This window comes from Microcebus murinus, chromosome 18 (assembly GCF_040939455.1).
Source record: "Microcebus murinus isolate Inina chromosome 18, M.murinus_Inina_mat1.0, whole genome shotgun sequence".
NCBI classification, from domain to species: domain Eukaryota; kingdom Metazoa; phylum Chordata; class Mammalia; order Primates; family Cheirogaleidae; genus Microcebus; species Microcebus murinus.
In genome coordinates, this window is record NC_134121.1 from 41,087,684 (window position 1) to 41,099,992 (window position 12,309).

Consider the following 12,309-nt stretch of genomic DNA (forward strand, 5'->3'; position numbering starts at 1 on the left):
GCAATCCTTCTGCCTCAGCCTCCCGAGTAGCTGGGACTATAGGCATGCGCCACCATGCCCAGCTAATTTTTTTCTATATATATCAGTTGGCCAATTAATTTCTATTTATGGTAGAGACGGGGTCTCCCTCTTGCTCAGGTTGGTTTCGAACTCCTGACCTTGAGCAATCCACCGGCCTCAGCCTCCCAGAGTGCTAGGATTACAGGCATGAGCCACCACGCCTGGCCTGCAATGAGCTATGATGACACCATTGTGCTCTAGCCTGGGGTGTCAGAATGAGACCATGTCCCAAAAAGGATGACTCTGGCTTCTTAGCAAAAGCCAAGAAATGAGAGGAATCGCTGGGAGTCAGTGTCCCGTGGGCCAAGATGAAGAAAGTACAACTATCTCTCAGCAGGAATAGGGCACAGGAAACAGTATCTACTGGCCACCACCAGCAAAGCCACCGAGAGTGTTCCCCTCTAGCCTCTGTTCTTGTCACTTCTCCCCAGAGCAGAATTTGAAGTCATCAGATTGGCACAACTTGAGTTACATGTCCATGTCTTGGCTGCCTGGGGCATGGAGACAGAGGCTCAGAATTCCACCCTTCGGTTCTTTCTGTAAATATTTATTGAGAACCCAGTATGTGCCAGGCACAGTCCTAGGCCCTGGAATACAGCAACCAAATTTACAAAGATTCCCGTCTTCATTGCTCGGACATCAGAGGGGAAAGAACGACAACAAACAACAGACATAAATGTGTGAATGATGTAAAAGGCTAAGGACAAAGCATAAGAAAGATGGGGGGTACAGGGGTGGGGTGGGGTGGGAACAGCATGCGGCTTTAAATAGGGTGGTCCAGGAAAGCCCAATGGAGAAGGCAAGAGCATGCCGGGAACAGCAGGGAACCCAGAGGCTGTGGGGGCAGAGGGAGGGTTGGAATGGAGGAGACGGGGCCAGAGGGACACAGGGATTGGAGCAGCAGGTCATATAGGACCTTGCAGGGCCCTGTAAGGACTTGGGCTTCCCTCTAAATGCGATGCGAACCTCTGCAGGACTCTGCGCCCAGGGTGATCATCTTACAGTTTAATAGGATCACTGTGGCCACCATGCAGGGGATAGGCGGCAGGGGCAAGGGAGGGGACAGGGAGGCCGGTTAGGAGGGGACCACAGTACTCCAGGGGAGAGAAGGAGGGTGGCAATGGTGGGGAGGGATCAGATTCTGCATAGATTTTGAAGGTAGAGCTGACAGGAGGTGCTGACAGAGTGGATGTGGGAGAGGAGTCAGGAATGATTCCAAGGTTTTTGGCCTGAACAACTGGAAAGATGGAACTGCCATCAGTCGGGATGGAGCTGCCATCAGTCTGGATGGAGCGGGCTGTGGATGGAGCGGTTGCTGAGGGGTGAGAGGAGGCAAGGGTGGACACAGGAAGGGGGAACACTGGACAACCACAGCTCCAGGAAGAGTCCACCGCAGTGTTACTGGTGACCTGTGGCAGAACAGGTTCAGCAGGGGTGAGGAGGAGCTGGAGAGTGAACAGAGCCCTGTGTACAGAGGCAGCGCTGACTTATGGAGCCCAGCAGGATGAGAGACAGAGATCTGGGAGGGAAGGCCGATGGTCTGGTGGCCTGGGCCCACTGGGAGACTGCAGGGGGTGGGGGTGGGGGCGGGGGGGGTGTCAAGAGAGGGCCAGAGTACAGATCAGGATAAAGAGGGGGAGGAGAGATGGATCCTGGCCAAGACTGGAAGGCAGTGGGTCACGCTGACAGCACCCAGGGCCTGGAGCAGCATCAGGGAAGTGGGGGGGACTCCAGAGAAATCAGAGACATCAGAGGTGGCCAGGCAGCCACTGGAGAGTGGGAGGAGTCAGGTGCAACTCCAGGATTTTTTTTTTTTTTTGAGACAGTCTCACTTTGTTGCCCAGGCTAGAGTGAGTGCTGTGGCGTCAGCCTAGCTCACAGCAAACTCAATCTCCTGGGCTCAAGCAATCCTTCTGCCTCAGCCTCCCGAGTAGCTGGGACTACAGGCATGCGCCACCATGCCCGGCTAATTTTTTTTTTTTTTTTTTTGAGACAGAGTCTCACTTTGTTGTCCAGGCTAGAGTGAGTGCCGTGGCGTCAGCCTAGCTCACAGCAACCTCAAACTCCTGGGCTCAAGCAATCCTCCTGCCTCAGCCTCCCGAGTAGCTGGGACTACAGGCATGCGCCACCATGCCCGGCTAATTTTTTTATATATATATCAGTTGGCCAATTAATTTCTTTCTATTTATAGTAGAGACGGGGTCTCGCTCTTGCTCAGGCTGGTTTTGAACTCCTGACCTTGAGCAATCCGCCCACCTCGGCCTCCCAAGAGCTAGGATTACAGGCGTGAGCCACAGCGCCCGGCCTAATTTTTTCTATATATATTAGTTGGCCAATTAATTTGTTTCTATTTATAGTAGAGACAGGGTCCCGCTCTTGCTCTGGCTGGTTTTGAACTCCTGACCTCGACCAATCCGCCTGCCTCAGCCTCCCAGAGTGCTAGGATTACAGGCATGAGCAACCGTGCCAGGCCAACATCCTGAAGGTGTCTGTGCACCTCTGGGGACAGGCCTCCTCATCTTCACACCACTCCAGCCCCAGGCCCCACCTGGCCCCTGCTGTGACCAAGGCCTGCTGCAGCCTGGAGTCCTTGGCTCTCTGAGCATAGCCTCACACCTGATCCCAGAGGCACACAGCTGCTTTCTCTGCTTCTGCGGCAGGCCACAATCAGGGGACACTGTTCTCTTGCTGTCCCCCCCGGCCTGTCTGGCTCCTCTAACCCACAGCCCCCTGAGGTTCCCTGCACCGGAGTCCCCATCTCAGCAGTAGCTTTGCTTCCTGTTTTAAAGAGAAAATACAGTGCTGAGGATGAGAAGCTGAACATAAAGAGTACACAGTAGACACTTCTAGAGCTGAGGGATTGACTGCAATGGGATATGGAGGAACTTTCCAGAGAGATGAAAATGTTCTATATTTTTATTGGGGTGGTGGTTACAAGGCTGTTACACTGGTCAAAAGTCATCACCTGGGCCGGGTGTGGTGGCTCATGCCTATAATCCTAGCACTCTGGGAGGCCAAGGCAGGAGGATCACTCATGGTCAGGAGTTTGAGACCAGCCTGAGCAAGAGTGAGACCCCATCTCTAATAAAAATAGAAAGAAATTAATTGGCCAACTAAAAGTATATAGAAAAAATTAGCTGGTCATGGTGGCGCATGCCTATAGTCCCAGCTACTTGGGAGCCTGAGGCAGGAGGATCGCTTAAGCCCAGGAGTTTGAGGTTGCTGTGAGCTAGGCTGACGCCACAGCACTCTAGCCTGGGCAAGAGAGTGAGACTCTGTCTCAAAAAAAAAAAAAAAAAAAAAGTCATCACATGTACATTGAAAATGTGTGCATTTTATTATATGTAAATTGTACTATAATAACATTGACTTTAAAAATAGAAAACTAAAAAATTTTTAAAGAGGGAAAATATATGCTATCAAGCAGAAAAGTCCTACACACACTCACCTGTCCCATCCTTCACTTCCTCTCCTTCCCTCTGGGGGAGCAGACTGTCCTTGTGGTCAATGCAAGCCCTCATTCCCCAGACTGTTCCCACTAAAAATGCACAGCACCCTTTTAACATTTTTATTTTTTAGAGATGGGGTCTTGCTCTTGCACAAGCGGGTCCCAACTCCTGACCTCAACCAATCCTCCCATCTCTGCCTCCCAGAGAGCTAGGATTACAGGCATGAGCCACCTCACCCACCGCGCCACCTCCCTTTTTCTGACCTTGCATCCCTCTCACCTGCTGTCTTGTCTCCCTTTAGCTCACAGCCCCACCCCTAGGATTGTCTATACCCCCTCTCCACCACCTGGGTCTGTAAACCCTCTCTGAGACACCTGCTCAATGGGGCCACTCCCTCCCAGCTTCCTCTCTCTTCCCAGGTTCCCACGACTCACTCCATCTCTGGGTACTCCTCATGCTCCTTGCTCAGCTCCTCTCTCTCTGCCCCCTCTTAAGTGCCAGTGTTCCCTGGGCTTCCAGCCTTGGCCTTCTGCTCTCTCCACTGCACCTGCACAGCCTCCTGGCGTGATCTCACCTGAGCCAGGGCTTCAGTTACCATCTGTTGCTGACAATGCTCAAAGGTACCTCCAAATATTTTTTTTTCACAATACCAAGGATACCGCAGAAGAGGCAGGCAGACACAGAATATTATATATACTTCAAAAGTGTTTTACAATTTTTTTGTGGGACAGGGTCTCACTCTGTTGCCCTAGCTATAGCGCAGTGGTGTCATCATAGCTCACTGCAACCTCAAACTCCCAGGCTCAAGTGATCCTGTCGCCTCAGCCTCCCAAAGTGCTAGGATTATATGTGTGAGCCACCACACTCAGCCTGCACTTTACAATTTTTAATAAGATACACATATTCAGCCCTCTTCTGGCACAGTCCATTAGACCTCAAACTCGGCAAGCCCCAACCTGAACTCATAAACTCTCTGCCATGCCTTCCTTCTTCAGGATTCCAGTTGTTTAAGACAGAAATCTGGAGTCACCCTCCCACTCCATGACCACCAACTGTCAATTATCCCTTTCTGATTTCACCCCCTATGAATCCCCTCTCTCCATCCCCCCTCTCAGAGTCCAGATCCTCCTCCTCACTCGCAGAGACGTTCATTCTTTCATCCGGTAAGTGTTAATTAAGCACCAGCTAGGTGCTGGACACTGATCCAGGTGCTACAACACAACACACAAAAATCACTGTCCAGGCCGGGCGCTGTGGCTCACGCCTGTAATCCTAGCTCTTGGGAGGCCGAGGCGGGCGGATTGCTCAAGGTCAGGAGTTCAAAACCAGCCTGAGCAAGAGCGAGACCCCGTCTCTACTATAAATAGAAAGAAATTAATTGGCCAACTGATATATATATAAAAAATTAGCCGGGCATGGTGGCGCATGCCTGTAGTCCCAGCTACCCGGGAGGCTGAGGCAGGAGGATCATTTGAGCCCAGGAGTGTGAGGTTGCTGTGAGCTAGGCTGACGCCACGGCACTCACTCTAGCCTGGGCAACAAAGCGAGACTCTGTCTCAAAAAAAAAAAAAAAAAATCACTGTCCCATGGAACTTCCATTCTAGCACTTGCAATAAAAGCCACTCTGCCTTTCACCCCAACCACTCTGATTGCTGCCTCCTCCAAGGAGTCTTGCCTGACTTTCCCAGACAGATGCTGGAGCTCCCTGTGTGTGGTCCTTCCCCCAATATGATACATATCACACTGCCTGCCCACCAGCCTCTCCTCTCTACCCCAAGCATCTGCAGGGCCGGACCTGCTTTTATCCTTGCTACAGCACCAGCCTGCCCCATTATCTGGCACATAGTAGGTGTCAACAAATGGGGATTGATTAAATAAATGACAGTGAATTAACAATATTGACACAGATACGAAGAAATTTGGGGAGGAAGGAGTAATGAGTTCTGAATTAGCCCCAGAACAGACCCCTTATCAATAATTTGGATCAACCCATGGACACATGGTTAAAAGCAGGGTGCAGGCGAGGCGTGATGGCCCATGTCTGTAATTCTAGTAGGACAGGTGTTTTGAGACCAGCCTTAGTGACATAGAAAGACCTCATCTTGGGCCGGGCGCAGTGGCTCACGCCTGTAATCCTAGCACTCTGGGAGGCCGAGGCAGGTAGATTGCTCGAGGTCAGGAGTTCAAAACCAGGCTGAGCAAGACCCCAGCTCTACTATAAATAAAAACAGAAATTAATTGGCCAACTAATATATATAGAAAAAATTAGCTGGGCATGGTGGTGCATGCCTGTAGTCCCAGCTACTCGGGAGGTTGAGGCAGCAGGATTGCTTGAGCCCAGGAGTTTGAGGTTGCTGTGAGCTAGGCTGATGCCACAGCACTCTAGCCCAGGCAACAGAGTGAGACTCTGTCTCAAAAAAAAAAAAAAAAGACTTCATCTCTACAAAAATTAGAAAAATTAGGGGCTGGGCTTAGTGGCTAACATCTGTAATTCTAGCACTCTGGAGGCAGAGGCGAGAGGATTTCGTTTTTTTTTTTTGAGACAGAGTCTCACTTTGTTGCCCAGGCTAGAGTGAGTGCTGCAGTGTCAGCTCACAGCAACCTCAAACTCCTGGGCTCAAGCAATCCTACTGCCTCAGCCTCCCAAGTAGCTGGGAGTACAGGCATTCGCCACCATGCCCGGCTAATTTTTTCTATATATATCAGTTGGCCAATTAATTTCTTTCTATTTATAGTAGAGCTGGGGTCTCTCTCTTGCTCAGGCTGGTTTCGAACTCCTGACCTTGAGCAATCCGGCTGCCTCAGCCTCCCAGAGTGCTATGATTACAGGCATGAGCCACCACGCCTGGCTCGAGATGATTTCTTGAGGTCAGGAGTTCAAGACCAGTCTGAGCAAGAGTGAGACCCCGGTCTCTACTGAAAATAGAAAAAATTAGCTGGGTGTGGTGGCACAACCTGTAGTCCCAGCTACTTGGTAGGCTGAAACAGGAGGAGCCCAGGAGTTTTAGGTTGCTGTGAGTGAGACTGACGCCACAGCACTCTAGCCCAGGCAACAGAGTAAGACTCTGCTCCAAACAAAAAAGAAAAAGAAAAGAAAAATTAGGCCATGTGTGGTGGCTCATGTTTGTAATCCTAGCACTCTGGAGGGCCGAGGCAGGAGGACCGCTTGAGGCCAGGAATGCAAGACCAGCCTGGGCAACAGGGAGACCTCATCTCTAAAAAAAAAAAAAAATTAGCTGGGCATGGTGGCATGTGCCTGTAGTGCCAGCTACTCAGGAGGCTAATGTAAGAGGATCCCTTGAGCTCAAGAGTTTGAGGTTGCAGTAAGACATAATGATGTCACTGCACTCTGGCCTATGTGAAAGAGTGAGACCCTGTCTCAAAAAAACAAACAAACAAACAAATAAATAAGTAAATAAATAAAAGCAGGGTGCAAATCCTGCTTCTGCACCCACTAGCTGTGTGCTCTTTGGGGCTTTCTGAGATTGTTTTTTTCTCTGTAAAATGGGAACAATAACGGAACCTATCTTAGTGTTGCTGCAGGGCATGCAGTACTTAGCACAGTACCAGGCACACAAAAAGCTCTCAATAAAAGGGAGCTGTTGCTATTGTCATTACTATTGTCACCACATGTGTCCATCCTCACCTCCTGATCTTCCCATCCCCCTAGCGCTGTTCTCCACTATTGCCTCCCAATTCATGCTTGGCCCACTGTGGTCAGCTTTCACCCTCACCAATGTCTGGAACTTTCCAGGCTGGGGTCACCAGGGACCTCCTCCTTGCAGAACCCTTCCTTCCCTCACATGCTCCATGGTATGTGACTCTGGTACCGCTTCCTCCTTCTTAAATGTCCCTCTCTCTTGACTTCCATGATATGAACTCTCCTGCTGCTCAGGACAATCTGCTCACACTCTCGCCCTCTCTGCTGATCTACACCCCAACAGCCGACTGCCTACTGAGCACCGCCACCTCTCATGCCATAGATGCCCAAAGTCAGCATGGCCAAAGCAGTTCGTTCCCAGCTCCACACCTCACTCCACTCCTGGGTTCTACTGTTGAGTGCATGGACGATCCCCATCCATCATATTCCCTAGGCTGCACCCCTGGGAGTCCTCTCCGTGATCCTGCTTTGCCAAGTGGTCCCAGTCCTTTTTTCAACATCCCACCTTCTTAACATCCTCCTCTGGTCTCCTCCCCTCTGCGGCTGCCAGAGTCAAGCTCTCATCTCTCATTTGGACCCTTAGCAGTCTCCTAACCCTGTGCTATCCAAGGGTTTTCTTTGGACCAGTGACACAGCATCACCTGGGAACTTCTTAAAAATGCTGGATCTCAGACCCCATCCCAGACCTAGAATCTGCATTTGAACAAGACCCTCAGGAGATTCACATGCACTTTAAAGGTTGAGAATTGCTGTCCTAACCAATCTCCCAACCTCTAGCCTCCCCCTAACCCTAACCAATCCCTGACTTGACGACCAATGTGCAAATATGTCCATGTACCTTTTAGTTAAAAGCCCTCTGGCTCCCCACTGCCCTCAGCATTGAGTCCAAACTCCTTGGGGACGTCTCCAAGGTTCCTTAATCTGTTTTTGCTTTATTGACATTGTTCTGACCCTTTTTGCTGCTCTCCCACCACACATACCACCATATGGTTGCCACAATGCACAACTTCAACACACACTTCACTGGTTCCTGCCTCTGTGCCTTAGAACATGCTGTTCCCACTGCCCAAAATTGTCTTCTGCCCTGTACCTGTCCACAAACCCTCTCTTGCCCACTGGGTCCCAGCTCAGGCCTCCCCGACCCCATAAATAGTTACTTCCTCCCTGCAGTGGCAGCACTGTTCGCAGCACCATCAATAGCCCTTTTCATCTTAAGTTGAAGTTACTTCTCTCTATGTCAGTCACCCCCACTGGCCCAGGTGCTATCTGGTATCTCCCATGGCTGGCTGAATAGTAAAACTTCTTCAGTTTCTGTCCTGCTGGTAACTATCACAGGAGGGATAAAGATTAGACCTTAAGAGGAACTGGTAAAGAGGAACGTAGCAGGGCAAATATGCGAGTCATCTGTCATCCCTCAGCCTGGAAACTTCCCCCAGGGCAGAGTCATCAATCTACAGAAGGTCAACTCCCAGGGGACTTTCATGATACAGTCACCCAACCAAATACCAGAGAGGGCAACTGCTTTGCCCAAGGTCACACTGCTGCTTAGGGGCAGGGCTGGGACTAGACGCAAAGAAGCTCTGGAAGAAGTTTGGGCAGATGGCTACTTCATCCCATGAATGTCTTCCCTCTCTGCCCATCCTAACTGCCTCAAGGATGTCCCTGATGTTTAATATAGTCAAGGAACTACTAAGGCTCACTCACAGCTCTTGTTGGGATCTTGGCTGTCTGGAGTTGCCAAAATCCTGTGGATTGGCGGGGATCTAATTATTACCATTTTAGAGATTGGCAAACCAAGGCTGCTCATGGCAGAGGCAGGATTTGACATTAAGTAGTGTTCTTATAGAAGGGTCTGGAAAGCAAAAAATCCTGCATGAGGGGCCGGGCACGGTGGCCCATGCTTGTACCGAACTACTTGGGAGGCTGAGGCAGGAGGATCCCATGAGCCCAGGACTTTGGGGTTGCAGTGAGTTATGATGACGACACTGCACTCTACCTAAGGCGACAGAGCATGACTCACGTCTCAAAAAAAAAAAAAAAATCCCACATGTGCAGTCACTATTTACAATAATCATGACTGCTGACTTGCTGATGCCTGGGGAATCCCCTCACTCCCACCAGTTCCTCCGTAAATGGGGCCTCTGTCCATCTCGCACAGGGTGTCTGACTTAGGAAAGAACCTGAATACCCGCTCTCGCAAGCCATCCAGGCCTACCAGATAGACCATCGCCCCCGAGTCATAACCTTTAATGGGGAAATCACCCTTTGCTGTGCCCGGCACTTGACAGTGGCACTGCCCCCATCACCCCCAAGGTTGGTACTACAGTGGGAGATGGGGAAACTGAGGGTCCCAGATAAAGCACTAGTGACCCATGGTAAAAGCCAGTTAAGTGGCAGGGCTGGGACTCGAACCCAAGTCTGACCCTAGCACCCCCCCCCCCACCGCTCTCTACCCCGCCACGCCAGGCCTTCCCACCCAGCACGTAGACCACCTGAAGCCTTTCACCGTCTGGGTTACTCCGGGAAAGTAACCTCCTCTCCCAAGGTGCCCATGGTCAGGAGCTTTGCTTTGGGGGCCAAAGGGGAGAAAACAGTATGCGAAGAAGCAAAGGAAACGCGAACCCCCCAGCGCCGACACAGCCTTTTCTCTGAGCCCGACGCTGTCTAATGGCCAAGAGGAGAGGTCGCCCTACCGACCCCTGGCACCTGCGAAACCGAGCGCCGGGCTGGCTAGCAGAAGCGAAACCTCAGAAGTCTCCAGCCTCCCCCGCTCGGTTCCGGGAACCCGCGAGCCAGGCTTCGCGGAAACTTGCCCGGCGGCAGCCGCCTCCGGCCCCGGGACCGCCCCGACCGCAGCCCGCAGCCTGGGGCCGGGAGGTGCGGGGCCCGGCGCGGTCGGGCCCGAGCAGCAGCGCGACGCGCGCTTCCGCCCCGCTCGGCTCCGGCGGCGGCCGCGGCGGCCCCACAATCCCCTTCTGGCTCCGGGGACGGGCAGGGCGGGGCGGGGCGGGGCGAGCGGGCGGAAATAATTTTCTGTTTGGTCGTCTCTGCCCCAGTCCGTGCGCCGCGGGACGCGCGAGACCGGCGGAGATGCCGGAGGCGGGAAGCGGGAGCGGGAACGCGCTGCCCTGGCACGCTTAGGGCGGCGGAGAGGGAGCGAGCAGGGATTGAGCGCCTACTGTGTGCCTTAGGGCTTTACAAAAGGATTTTCGTTTGGTCCTCTCTACAGCCCTTGCCAGAGGGCATTAACGCCCCATTTACGGAGGGACAAGCTGAGCCTCCGAGTGGCGAAGTCATTCGCCGAGTCTCACAGCCAGGATCTGCGCGACACCCCAAATCAGTGTTCAGTTACGCCAAGGAGAGTACGATGAACTTGAAACCACTTGTTGGCAGAGTACGGCTCTTACTCGTTTTTTTGTGGATCGGCTCACTGTGGGCGCTCAGGAAGATAAATGTCGGAAGCTTGAGAATTATCCTGACAGCTCAGCCTTGGGTACCCGCCGCCAATTCAGCCCAGCCCGCGGGCACCAGTTTTCCTCAGACCTCGGAAGAGGACATTTTGCGGGCGCGCCCTCAGAAGGAACAATCATCCCAGCTTCGCACGGGCACACGACCAACACGCAGTTGCGGAGCCGTAGCGGAAGACAGACTGGGTTCAAATCCCGGCTCTGCTGCTTTCAGGCTGTGTGACTTTAGGCAAGTCATTTCTTCCGTCGGAACCTCGGTTGCTCCATCTACAAAATGGGGATTAGCCCCACCCTAGAGAGTTGTGGGGAGGATTAAACGAAACAATGTTCCTAAAACAGTAAACGCACAAGTGTTGTCACCGGTCCATCCCACAAGTTTCGGGGGCGCACCGGGCGCGGGGTGACCCGAGACAAAGGCTTCCCAGCCCCTGCCTCCAGGTCGTTCACTCCTGGGAGTAGGGGCCAACAGGCCTTCGAGTGGCCCCGGTCTGGCCAAACCTGAAACTAGGGCCACCTTGGCGGCAGTCGGTCCGCAAAGCAAATATTCAGAAACTCGCGCATGACTAGGGCTGACATTTTTTAGTTTAATCTTCTTGCAGTTTTATTCTTGCTAGTAAAGGTAATTCGTTTCTCCTCTGTGTCTGGTTTAACTTTCGTATGAGTGAAATTCACAAATCTGACCGATAAGCCAAGGCGTGGCAGTCCTTGCCGGAATCCTGGCCCCTGGCAATAACCTGGTTCACAATCCCTCACCGCAGGGGAGGGGGGCCGCAGATACACAGGCTTCTCCTGCTCTGCCAGCTTAGACGGGGCCTCTTCGTCCCAGCAGCCCTCCGGGAATTCCCAGTGTCCAGGCTGGAGCGGGAGAGGAGCGGGGATGCAGCTTCCCAGACCGCCCCAAACTCCCGCCTCACCAGGATTAAAGGAGTAAATCCCTGACGCCACAGACCAGGTCAAGGACAAGTTCTCCCCCGCCTCACTCCCCCCTCCTGGGCGGGGATTCACCCCCCCTTCCGGATGAAAGGTACTAAAGAGACGAGGTGGAGGGGGGTGGCGGCGGGCCCCGGCCCTTGATGTTCCGGTTGAACAGGTGCTAGTGAAAAGGAGGCGGACCCGGCGGAAGAGTCTGCCAGGGGGGCAGTTTGCTGAGGGGGGGCGGCGGCCTCCTCTACCCCCAGTCCCCCTGCGGGTCTTCCCCTCGCCTCTGTCAGCCCCTCCCCCGCAGGAAGTGTTCTCGGCGCCAGGTCTTTGAAGTGTAGCTGAAGCCCCCAGGGCTGCCTTCTCCCCGTCACCACCCCACCTCCCGCTGGGGGGGAATGACCTTTGGTCCCCGCAGGCGTCGACCCCCTCCTTAGGAAGTGTGTATGGGTCGGATCTCGCCCCCCCAGCCCACGTAGGTCTTGGGGAAGAAGCCTTCGGGCTGACGTCCCTCATCGCTCCCGTAGACTTTAATCCTTTGGCGTGCTGCGTGTGTTGTGTTTGGTTTTGCCTAGAGGTCAAGTGTAACTTGTTCGTGAGCACCTCCGTAGTTTCGGGTGTCTAACTTGCGTGGTCTCAGCGCGCCTGTGGGGCTGGAACTGGGGTTTGAGTCTCTGCGAGGGTCAGGTGGAGTGGCTGCATGAAGCTAGGCGTGAGTCTGTGCGCCTGGCGGTGTGCCTCTAAGGGGTCGGAG